This window comes from Heloderma suspectum, chromosome 6, assembly GCF_057233095.1.
Source record: "Heloderma suspectum isolate Gila_16-S chromosome 6, 16-S_ref, whole genome shotgun sequence".
Lineage (NCBI taxonomy): Eukaryota > Metazoa > Chordata > Lepidosauria > Squamata > Helodermatidae > Heloderma > Heloderma suspectum.
In genome coordinates this window covers 67,083,598-67,096,310 of record NC_139463.1, presented here as the reverse complement: position 1 = coordinate 67,096,310, position 12,713 = coordinate 67,083,598, and the positions used below count along the sequence as shown (strand labels likewise).

The 12,713-nt window shown below is 46.9% G+C and overlaps 1 protein-coding gene across 1 annotated transcript in view; it reads right to left on the bottom strand.

Annotated features, from left to right (window-relative positions):
- The window catches only part of KCNH4 (potassium voltage-gated channel subfamily H member 4), a 90,010-nt gene that overhangs the window by 70,859 nt on the left and 6,438 nt on the right, over window positions 1–12,713 (bottom strand). The gene's annotated exons all lie outside the window — the stretch shown is intronic.

The following is a 12,713-nucleotide window of genomic DNA, read 5'->3' as shown; positions in this document are numbered from 1 at the left end:
AACCATTGAAATGAATGGGAACAGGAGCCTGGTAGCAAACGTGCATACAGCTCCGTTCATTTCAATGGGACTTGTGCCAGAGAACTTCCTGCTGGGTTTTTCCCATGGAGAGCTAAACAACCAGCCCCGAACCTCTTTAACGATGGGGTGCAGAACCCATTTCAGCCCGAGAGCCAAATCCCATTTCAGAGAAGCTCTCAGGGGCCTCATTCCAGTGGTGGGTGTGGCCAAAGGCAAAGGGGGTGGAGCCGAAATACCAGCATAGGGTAGCTTACAGCTGTTCTTGCCAGTAACTGAGTCTTAGGAGAGGCAGTTCAACCTTTTAGAATGGGGAAAAAATGGCACAAAAGTAGGGAAACCAAATGGTTGGGGGAAAGGGGCTGTAGTTTTCTGGGGAACCCCGGAAGGCTGGATCGGAACTTCAGGTGTGCTGGATTTGGCCCACAGGTCTGAGTTCCACACCCCTGCTTTAGGGAATACCTCCTCCAGCAGTACAGCCAGGACAAATTTATCTTGCAGGTGTTGCTTGGTAGCCCCAACTCTTTGCCTTTAAGTGTACCCACCAAGCATCCCATTGACAGCCAGGCCCCTTTTCTGAAGTAACAGAAGCTGGAGACAGACAATAGGTTCCACCACCCCAAGAGTTGAAGGTAGTTTGAAAGAGGGATTGGTGCTCATGGAGAGTACGTTCATCCCACTTTTACCTCTGGACAAACAGGTTTGTTAGGTTTCGGTAATTTCAAAAACATGCCAAACCTGTTTGACCAAAAGAGACAGCTCCATAAACGAAATGTGCGTGTGCGTAACCCACTGGTATATTTTTCTTTACGAATTCTGAGTGGGAATATTCCTGCACAAGCTCAGTAAAGGAGTGATATAGGGAGTGGCCACCATTTTAGGCAGTTACCAAAATGCAGTGTGGAAGAGTTTTCTCCTCTCTGTAAAACTCAGAACCCTTGAGCCAGGTTAGTAGGGCAGTTTCCTTTTGAAATTTTTTTTAAGAGTCATGATTTTTTTTTACCAACACTATGAGTACCTTGTTTGTTTATCTTCTTTTATATTGTATAAAGGGCTGTTTAAAAAGTTGTTCCTGTGTTGCTGGATCCTGACCCATTTTTTAGAAAATTGCTGCAGAGCTGGAGTGAACTGAGTAGAGACTGTTTTCTTTCTTTGGCCAGCAGAAAAATCAAGCATCAGAGAGAAGTTTTATTTATATTTTTGCTGCGGACTCAAGCTGAAAGACAGAACTTTGGGAGGGCTGTGCTCTGTTTTATTGTTTTGGTGATAAGTGAATTGTTATGCATGTAAAATCATTACACATGCATTATTGTTTTTAATTAAGAAATTGAAATGAAATATGTCAATTGCCCCTATACAAGGCCTTTGCTGTGAGCCCCTGAAGAAAAGTGTTGCATGCGCACCATAGGCAGTGAAGCCTCTCTCAACCACTTCTGAATTACTTAAGAGCCATTGCCTGTCTCCAGCTAGTATTATTATATTACCAAATAAAGAAACGTACCTCTGAGCATAGGTGAAGTGCCCATGCCTCAGCAAGAAGCCAATGTAATCTTCCCTCACAAAAATAGCAGATCTCCCTCTCCCCCGCCTCGGGCATGTGGCAGGGAGGACTCCCATACAACACTCCTCTTTCCAGAACGTTCTGAAATGATTAAAGCTCATTGCGGCGCTCCTGTACCGCCACTCAGCCTCCTCTCGATACTCCGTCAATGACACCAGCCACACCATTTCACGACAGGCCTCTTTCCCCATGAGCCCCTTCGCCTGATGAGATCGAGGACAGAGCACAACACTCTGCATTTCCTCATTACAGGATTAGTATTCAGGGCTGTTTTTGTTATGTCACCTACCTAGTGGAACTCTTTGCCTCAAGAGGCCCCTGTGTGTCTTGTCTGTCTCTAGAGGCCTTTCAAAGCCTGGCTCAATCTCTTTTGTTTACACTGGGCATTTTCTCTCTCCGCTGTTCAGTGATGTTGAGCACAGACCCAGCACCCTTGGGCAGCTGCTGGCACGGACCCACCATGGACTCCCTTTAAAAATGGCAGTTCAGTCATGAGCGACGGGCACCTGCTGTTTTATTTGTTTGTTTATTACATTTATATCCCACCTTTTTTCCTCCTCAAGGAACCCAAGGCACCACACATAATCCTCCTCCTCCATTTTATCCTCACAACAACAAGCCTGTGAGGTGGTTTGGGCTGAGAGTCTGTGACTGGCCCAAGGTCACCCAGCGAGCTTCCATGGCCAAGTGGGGACTAGAACCCGGATCTCCCGACTCCCAGTCCAACACCCTAGCCTCTACACTACACTGGCTTTTAATTTCCCAGAACGCCCTAGAATGACACGATGTCAAAGGCATTGTGGGAGATTAAAATGGCAGCTATCCCATGCCGATCGGAGTACTGAGAGACCCCCTGAAATGTAGAACCAGACCCACTGAGTACTTGTCACCTCTACGTGAAACCACCAAGACAGGGGCATCTGGAGTCGGGAATGGGGTGTCACCAGTATCCAGGCAACACCCAGCTCAATCTCTCTGTACCATCTGGGTCCAGAGGGAAGGTGCGGAAGGGCTGAATCTGTGCCTGAGGTCAGTGGAGGATTGGATTTGGGCTAACAAACCAAATCTTAATTCAGACCAGATGGAAGTACCGTTAGTAGGAAGGGAGACTGATCTGATTAGAGAAATGTTCGCCCGTTCTGGGTGGGGTTGCACTCCCCCCGCCACAAAGCAGGGGTGGGCAGCTTGTGATCCTACAGACGTTTTGGCCTACAACTCCCATCCGCTCTTGCCAGCATAGCCAATGGTGAGGGATGATGGGAGTTGTAGTCCAAAAGATCCCAAAGGCCTCAAGTTGCCCACACCTGTTCTAAAGAAACAGGTATGCGGCTTGGGTAGGGTGTCCTACTTTGCAGATGGTAGTTCTGTATTTGTAGGGACAGCCCTCTGAAGGTGCCCTCTGTTTGAAGGGCTGCCAGCCTCGTGTGGCGCAGAGCGGTAGGCGGCAGTACTGCAACCGAAACTCTCCCCACGACCTGAGTTCGATCCCAGCGGAAGCCGGGTCCCGGGTAGCCGGCTCAGGTCAACTCAGCCCTCCATCCTTCCGAGGTCGGTAAAATGAGCACCCAGCTTGCTGGGGGAAAGGGAGTCACGACTGGGGAAGGCGATGGCAAACCACCCCGCTGCAGTCTGCCAGCGCAAGCGGCGTCCCTCTAGGGGTCAGCAATGGCTCGGTGCTGGCACAGGAGGAACCTTTCCTTTCCAGTCCAAGGCCAGTTTAAAGATCAAGAACTGTAGAAAAGGAGAGCAGCAGGGGCCTTGAAGTTGCCTAGCCACACGTAGTGCCGAAGTAGCAGACTGAACAGGTCACCCACTCACAGTCTTCCCCGCTCTGGTGAGATGCACTGTATTTCTTTTTAAATTATAGCACTTCTTTTTCAATGTTCATCTGTACATATTAACATGTGCACACTTTATGTAAACGAAGCCCTCTTTTGTCTGTTATGGGGGTGGTGGTGGTGATGCATTTCCAAGTGGCCGCTCTGTGTTTGTGGGTGCTCCTGATCAGGGTTGGGAGGGCCCTCAACAAAACCTTCTGGTGAGTCCCTGCTGTGCTGGTGGGCTCTGACAGTGGCAGTGGCAGCGCTGTAATCAGTGCAGATCTAGCTGGGCCCGAGCTGCCATTTTTATTTCCCACAATGCTCCTAACACATTGTAGCTCTGGGGCATTGTGGGAAATTTAAATGACCACCCACAGACCCAGTCACCCGGCACAGACAACCCAGGGCAAGCGTTGGCACTGGGGGAGCCCTCTGTGGCACCAGCAGCAGACTGAGTGGGGCCTGCTCCTGTACCCATCTCTACTCCCAGGGAAGCAGGTGCCGGCCCTGTCTGGAAATACACTTGCCCAGCTTCGTCCGGCACACAAATGGCTGTCTTTTGGAGAGGCAGCTGATCTCACAGTTCCGCTTGCCTGAGTTACTTCAACATTAGATTGCTATAATGCATTCTATGTGGGGCTGCCTTTGAAAAGTGTCTGGAACCTTCCCTTGGTGCAGAATAAAGTGGGAGGACTGCTGACAGGAGTCCTTTGATCAGATAGCGATAGATAGCAATAGTGCTGGGCTACCTCAGCAAGCAGGAACTAAGGTCTCTCTCAATGCCAGAGTGTGAAAAAAATGTTGCAAAGCATGGCGAGCTAACTGAAGGCCAAGCAAGAGTTGCATAGAGAGTGCAGAAGGAGTTGCTTTGTGTGTAGAACTGATAACCACAAATTGTTTCGGGGTCAAGATGTACCCTAAACTGGAAAATTCCAGTTTAGCGAGTGACTTAAGAATATGTGCATTTGTTTTACTGATAAGCTTGTTTTCCAAGAAATGGCTAGTGTATGCTGAACTTGCTTCCCTTGCTTATGCTGTTGTTGTAATCTCTGAGCATGCACAGATGTACTTATGCTATGTAAGGAAAAGTATATAACCACACGGAATATGGCAGTGGGGTGTCTTCTCTTGCCCAGGTTTGAGACCACCACACAGCTGTGTTGTCTGGGGAATAAACCAGACCTTGGGAGTAGTAGAGACTCATGTCTTAAAATTCCTCCATAATAGAGATAGATAGATAGATAGATAGATAGATAGATAGATAGATAGATAGATAGATAGATACTGCACCAACTCCCTATTTTGCTTCTGGGCCTAATTCCTGGTAACAGTTATTACCATTGAAGCCCTAAATCAGCCTTTCCCAACCTGGCACTCTCCAGATATGTTTGACTACAACTTCCATCACCCCAGCCACATCTGCAGGCACCAGTCTGGCGAAGGCTGCCCTAAATGATTTGGGACCAGGTGATCTGAAGGACCTCTCCTTCCATACGAACATACCCACAGGCTGCAGTTACCAGAGGAGGCCATGCTGCACATCCTACCAGTGGAGGCTGGTGACTCCACCTTTGATGGGGCTATGAATCCATTCTGGGTTTGTCAGAACCAAGCAGAACTCTAAAGGAGCTATCCAAGGTGCTGAAACCTATACCCAAAATAGGTTCCACACCTTGGATATCTCCTTCAGAGTTCTGGCTGAAAGCCAGAATGGATTCACAGCCCCACCAAAATGGATTCTGACTGAAACCCAGAATGGATTCACAGCCCCACCAAAATCAGAGTCACCAGCCTCCACTGTGTCCCACCACCTTCAGAGTTGTGGAAGATAGGGATGCAGGATCAGGCCTGCTCTGTAGCAGGCCTCAGGCAATGGATTTACTTCCCTGTGACATCTGTCAGGCCCCTTCACTTTAGATATCTAAATGGCAAGTAAAAACAACCTTGTTTAGATGTGCTTTTCCTCTGCAATTATTTCCTTTATTTTTGCTGGTTGTACTGCTTTATGTTATTATCTCTTATGCTGCTGCTGAATCAGTTTTCTTGTCTAGTGTTTCAATACAATATGATTTTTCATATGTCTTGATAGCTGCTCTGAGAGTCCTTTATAGGCCCAAAGATGCAGTATATAAAAGACTATATAAATAACACATCATAAAAACTAGATGATTATATTACACATTGATTGCTATAGTGCCGTCAATGTGTGTGGTGCATCACAAAAAGTACAAGAGAACAGGCCCCTGACCCAAAGAGCTTACAATCTAAAGTTTGAAATGTAGGACACAACAGAGGAAGAGCTATGATTTATTTCAACGGCCGTCAGTCCTGTTATTAAGAAGACTGGTTTTATTATCATTGCAAGCTTTAGCTGGTAGCAAGCTTTAGTCCATAAAGTGCTTTGGTTTTTAATAGGCATGGCTCCAAGAAGAGGCAAAGATGAGGCCAGGCAGCAGACTTTTGGTACCATTAAGAGCACCAGAGTGGGAAACAGATATATTTGGCCCATGGAGCACAATCAAATGGAAAGTTATGCACCCAGTGGCAGCTTCCCCATTCCACCCCCAAGAATGGAAGCTCTGCCCACACCATGCCCACAGGAGCTGCCCCATCCCTCATCCTGCTGCAAATGATTGTGGATTTCTGGGCTGACTATGCAGCTTGCTTCCTGGAGTTCAGCAATTGCTAGAACCAGACACACACCTGTGCCCTCTGGTGATGGGGGTGGAGAGAGATGTGTCCTAAGCTGACTGGATCCCTGTCAGAAGCCTTGAAGAGAAATTGCGATCATGAGCTAACTAGTGTTAGCTTAGCATGTGTCTATGGGGCAGAGGCAGGATATTTTGCTTTTTCTTTCTCCTCAATCATGAGTTAACTAACACTAGTTAGTTCATGAGTTAATCATGAGTTAACTAACACTAGTTAACTCAGTCATGAGCTAACTAGTGTTAGCTTAGCATGTGTCTATGGGGCAGAGGCAGGATATTTTGCTTTTTCTTTCTCCTCAATCATGAGTTAACTAACACTAGTTAGTTCATGAGTTAATCATGAGTTAACTAACACTAGTTAACTCAGTCATGAGCTAACTAGTGTTAGCTTAGCATGTGTCTATGGGGCAGAGGCAGGATATTTTGCTTTTTCTTTCTCCTCAATCATGAGTTAACTAACACTAGTTAGTTCATGAGTTAATCATGAGTTAACTAACACTAGTTAACTCAGTCATGAGCTAACTAGTGTTAGCTTAGCATGTGTCTATGGGGCAGAGGCAGGATATTTTGCTTTTTCTTTCTCCTCAATCATGAGTTAACTAACACTAGTTAGTTCATGAGTTAATCATGAGTTAACTAACACTAGTTAACTCAGTCATGAGCTAACTAGTGTTAGCTTAGCATGTGTCTATGGGGCAGAGGCAGGATATTTTGCTTTTTCTTTCTCCTCTTAACTCTTACCTCGTTCTCAGACACAAACATTGCTTAAAGTGAATGTTTTGCCCCACAGTTAAGGCTGTGGGGCAAAAATGACCAAAGAGGAAGCTGACCAAAGAACAAGCTGCTACTCAGAATATAGGCAGGGCTTAGTCAGGCCAATGAGCATCTATTTTAAACAATGGATCGTGTATCTGGGAGCAAGGTGCTATACAAAGAACTGAAGCTTCCCCACTACCCAAAGAATAAGTGGGAATTCTGCTCAACTGTATTCCCTTATTTCTGAGATTTCACCAGGAACTGCCCACTTGTTTTGATTTGTTTTTCCAGCAGCCTTAGGGGCTAGAAACTTTTTTTTTTTTTTTTTTTTTAAGAAATAGAACAATCTTGTGGGTGTGATTGCAAAAGCATGGAATATAGCCCTATGGGAGAACAGCAGAAAAACTGGGAAATAAAGAGGGAGAGCAAGAGGATGAGGGAGAGCTGCAGGAAAGCAATTTGGGGTGGGGGTGGGGGTGCAGCAGCTGGGCCCAGCACATCATAGAGGCCCATGCTGTAGTTAGGTCTGGACTGAATGGCCTTACAGGAGGAGCACCTCTTCAGATGGTCATGTGTATTACTTCATTTACTTCAAAATGTGCTAATCCAGCCCTGCTGTTTGGGGGACCCTCCTGCCCATTCTGCTGAGAGGGGCATTGGACCTCTGCCCCAAAGTCCTGCCCTGATGGCACCACTGGCCCCATGAAAAACACCCTTAGCAAAAGATAAGATGGGGTGGCAAGTCTGTCCAGCCCCACTCCACCCTTCAATTTTGCACTGTAGTCAAAACTGATGAGAGTGCCAGAGACCGGAATTTCACGGGATGCCCTAGAAAAAGGAAGACTTGTCCTCCTCTGCTTGGCCCAATTTACTTTTGCTCCTTTGCTACATGACTTTGCCTCCCCGTGCACAAGGGGTTTCTGCCAGGGGATAGACCCCTGGCAGCCTTCCCCCTTCTGACTGGTGATCCTCGTTTGATGAGATGCTTTGCAGAGTGTTGATCAGGAAGTTGCCACCTTGTGGGCAGGCAGAGTGTCAAGGCAGACAGATGGCCTTCAGTGCAGAAGGTGCCAAAGAGAACATTTGGGCTAGGATTTCCTCCCAGCAAGGTCAAAGCATTGCTCCAAATGGGACCCAGGTCCATCAGAAAGGGCCAAGGATCTTAGAACTGGATGCAAGACCCATGGGGCCCAACCCCAATGTGCAAATGGGATTGCCTGTGTCTTCCCTCCACACCACAGTGTGTTGCACAGCAATCACAGCCAAGATTGAAATGAATGGGAAGAGCATGGTAAGGGCTCTATCACAGAACCTTTCAATTAAGCTTGCATTAAACCATTAAACAAGCTAATACCAATTTTAAAAAATCTAAAACAATTAAAATAGTGTGCAACTTTAGGGAATTCAGTTAGTCCTTAAAGGCTTTGGTGGAAAACCATGTTTTAACTTGGTGTCAAAATGAAACCAACATCTGCGCCAATCGGGCCTCCAAGGGGAGGGCATTCTGCAACCGGGGTGCCACAGCAGAGAAGGCCCTCTCCCACGTCCCACCCTAGTGTATGTCTCACACTGGTAGGATGCAGAGGAGGGCCCCTCCAACAGATCTCAGACCCTGGGCAGGCATATATAGGGAGAGGCGCTCTCTCAAATATCAAGGGCCCAAGCCACTTAGGGCTTTAAATGTAATCACCAGCACCTTGAATTCCAACTGGAAGCTTATTGGCAGCCAGTGCCATTCCTTTAAAACTGGTGTTATATGATCTTTACGAGATGTTCCAGTCAGCAGTATAGCTGCTGCATTTTGCACTAGCTGCAACTTCTGAGTCGTCTTCAAGGGCAGCCCCTTGTAAAGTGCATTCCAGTACTCTAATTGGGAAGTTACCAGTGCATGCAGTACTGTGGCTAGGTTATCCCAGAGTACCTTGCCCTCATTGCTGAGGATCCACAACGTCTCACCTGGGAGCTGGGCTTGAAAGGTATGATTTCCAGGCATCTTTGAGCCTAAGCATCTCTTTCATCATGGACCAGAACTGCATTTGAAGAGGGTGGCATAAGTACCTGATAGACTATGATTCCAGATTGTGGTCTTTTCTCCAAGTCTGGCTGGGGAGCTTTCTCATCACCCTACCCCAGGGACAGGGAACATGTGCGTCTCCAAATGCCATTGGACTTCAACTCCCATCATGCCTCACCGTTGGCTGTGGTGGATAGGGCTGATGGGAGTTGCAGTCTACCCACACCGGGAGGGCAACACACATCCCTCACCCCTGCCCCAACCCAACTGGAGTTTAACTCCCTGTCGCCTCAGGTCACGGCTTGGATTAACTTGGGAGAGGCGAGCGAGTGAGTGTGTGCATGTCAAAAAATAGTTTGCATCTGTGGCGAGGTCCAGTTTTTGGCTTCTAGGATGCAGGATTAGGGCGCAGCTTAGATGGCTGTGCATTACAATGTGCACTCTCCATGGTCCTGAGCCGCTCTCGCTCTCTCCACCCCAGAACAACAGCCTGTAAACTGCACACCCTGAGAGGTCGCAAATGAACTTTCAGACTGAGTATCAGCAAAGAGTAGCTCGTCAGAGGAACATCCCAGCAGTCTAGAAGCATGACTTGGGAGCAGTCCAAAAGTTGTTTGATCAGGGCAGATCTGTTCAAATCCCCGTTCTTTATTCGAGCTGCACTCTCAGCTGCGAATAAGGCACTGGGAAGGACAAACAACGAAGTACGAGCCAAATTCAGCCTCATTTGAGGCATGAGATACTAGCACTCCCACCCCTTAAAACCAGGCACCTCCACATACTAAAATAAGGTTTTTCACACTGGATGCTTGTGGGACGCCAGCAGCGAAGGTGTGAATCGTTTTGCACAGGGTTGGGCAGCAGGTAGTTTGGGATCTACTGGTAGATCTCTGGTGATTTGCAATAGATTGGCAAGGTGTTCTCACTCCCACTTGTTTAACAAAAGCAACAACAAAATGACACCCCCCACACACACCTTAAATTATACTGCTGAAATGGAGAAAGTGGGGGAAGAATCAAGAGCGGATTTTTGCACAGAAGGATGGTGAGTTCTGTACAGTTCTGCTACTAAAATGACAGCCACACACCAAATTTCTGGCCTCTGAAGTATTTAATTCTTCTAATGGTACATCTTTTGCACCTGGCTCTAGTTGGTGGAACTTGGGGTTCTAGTAAAAATAAACAAAGTAGATACTGCAAGCCTGAAGCCTGCCTGTTCCTAGTTCAGCATATTTTACTAGCAGCAGGCCAGGAAGCAGTCAAGGCTCAGGGTTTCCCCCAAAGTGTGGATTTTGACCCCACTGGGATCACTGAAAAGGAGAAGTGGTGTTATGAGCTCACAACTGCTTAGGGTCCAATTAAACAGAAGGGCACAGATGAAGTTTTGAGAGGAGGGGAGAGAAGGTGGGTGTGTTTAGAAGCTGGGGTGCCCTCAGTGAAATATCTTTCCCTGTCACTAGTTGGCCTATTATGCAGCCTATTATATATACACCACTCTTCTTTTGAAGCGCCCAGAGCATGCTTAGGAACAGGGGGAGCTATCTTTCACAAAGTGGAGGAAGAACTGGTTATCCTTGACTTGATCTTAACCAATAGGGAAGAGTTGGTCAATGAGACTGAAGTAGCAGAAAATTTGGGGGAAAGTGACCATGTGATGCCAGAATTCATGATCTTACAGAAATGCACAGGTATAGGATGAGGGATATCTGGCTTGGCCATAATATATGTGGAAAGGATCTTGGGATTGCAGTCAATCACATGCTGAACAGAAGATAGCAGTGTGATGCAGCTGCAAAAAAGGCAAATGTGATTAGGAACATAAGGAAAGCCACGCTGGATCAGACCAAGGGTCCATCTAGTCCAGCATTCTGTTTGCACAGTGGCCAACCAGCTGTCAACCAGGAAACCACAAGCAGGACATGAGTGCAACAGCACCCACCCACCCATGTTCCCCAGCAACTGGTGTACATAGGCATACGGCCTCTGGTACTGGAGGGAGCACATAGACCTCAAACCTAGTAGCCATTGATAGCCTTTCCCCCCAGGAATTTGTCTAACCCCCTTTAAAGCCACCCATGTTGGTGGCCATCACTCCATCTTGTGGTAGTGAATTCCAGTTTGATTCTGCACTGTGTGAAGAAGCATTTCCTTTTATCTGTCCTGAACCCCTCACAAATCAGCTTCATGGGATGACCTCCAGTTCTAGTATTATGTGAGAAGGAGAAAAATGAAGATATCAGTGAAGATAGTCGGGTATGGAAAACAAGTCCTCTGAGGAAAGGTTGACGGAACATGGTGCATTTAGCCTGAGGAAGAGGAGACTGAGGAGGATATCATATCACTCTTTAAATACCTGGTGGGCTGCCAAATAGAAGAGGGCAGAGACTTGTTCTCTGCAGCCCCAGAGGGCAAGGCTAAATCTAGTGCACTTAAGTTGCAGGGGGGTAGGTTTAGGTTAAACATTAGGACAAAGTTCTTAATGAGAGTAGTTTGGCAATGGAAACAATTAGCTAGAGGGATGTCAGGCTCTGCTTTGCTAGAGGTCTTCAAGCAGGCCTGTGTGTGTGTGCACGCATATGCTCTGACTCTGGCTTCCTGCATCAAAAAGAGGGTTGGACTAGATGGTCCACAAGACACCCTCAAATTCTATGATTCTATTCCAAGTTGGAGCATTAGCCCACCTAGTTCAGTATTATTTATACTGAGCACAAGTGGTTCTCTAGGGTTTTAGACAGGGTTCTTTCCCATTCCTAGCTGGAGATGCCAGCAATTGAACCTTGGACTTTTTGCATGGCAAACATGTGCTCTAATGCTCTAACACTTTGCAAGGAAAGCATGTGCTGCAATTGTTGTGAACCGCCCAGAGAGCTTCGGCTATTGGGCGGTATAGAAATCTAATAAACAAACAAACACACTGAAGTACAGCCCTTTCTCTGGTGGTCTCCCATCCAGAGGGCCAGATATGTTTAGCTTCAGCAGGGTAATCATGAAAAATATAAAATGCAGATATTTTGCTCACATCTGATCTTATTACAACAACACAAAAGTGTCCTGCTCTGTGAACAGTCCATTATTTCTAATGCAAAAATAGCCTCATTCGCCATATGTCTATACTCCTGTGATTCCGCTATCTTTCCATGCTGAGCGATGAAGTGTTCTGTGAAACTTGGAAGCTTGCACACTCTTATACCAACCTACTCCAGTAAAGGACTTCATTTTACCTACTTTGCATATCCTGTTCTTTAAGACTCACATGGTTGCGACTGCTACCGTCTACTGAACTACCTAAGATAGACAGAGCCTGCCAAGAATAGGGCTCAGAGATACAGGCAGCCAGGATCCAAAACAGGATTGGACATGAGGATGTAAGGTTGCTGTGATGGAGATAATCCCAACGGCAGCCATTCATGTGGGAGGCAATGAAGGTTGTGAATTGAAAATCCAAAGCAATTGAGCCAAAGGATGAATGAGCTTTGCAAGCAATGGGGAATCATGGCTCTGTAGATTTGATGTTAATCTCCTAGTTAAAAGCCTCCTGTAACATACTACCATCAAGCATGATCCATGAAAGAGTCCCCTGGTTAGAGCCAAAGAGGGAACTCCAGAGCCCTGACTTCCTGCACCTTGCACATCGCTGGACATCGCTGGACATCGCTGCTTGCATAAGCTGATGATGGAAACTAGGAGTCCTGGTTCTGAACTGCCCTTGTTCTAACCCACTATGTACCAGTCCCCTTCTTGAAGAGAACCCAGGAGCCCTGGCTCCCAAACTCCCAAGTCATGCATGGTTCAAAATTGACTTTGGCTAGGTCTATCGTACTCTGCTGCCCTAGAAG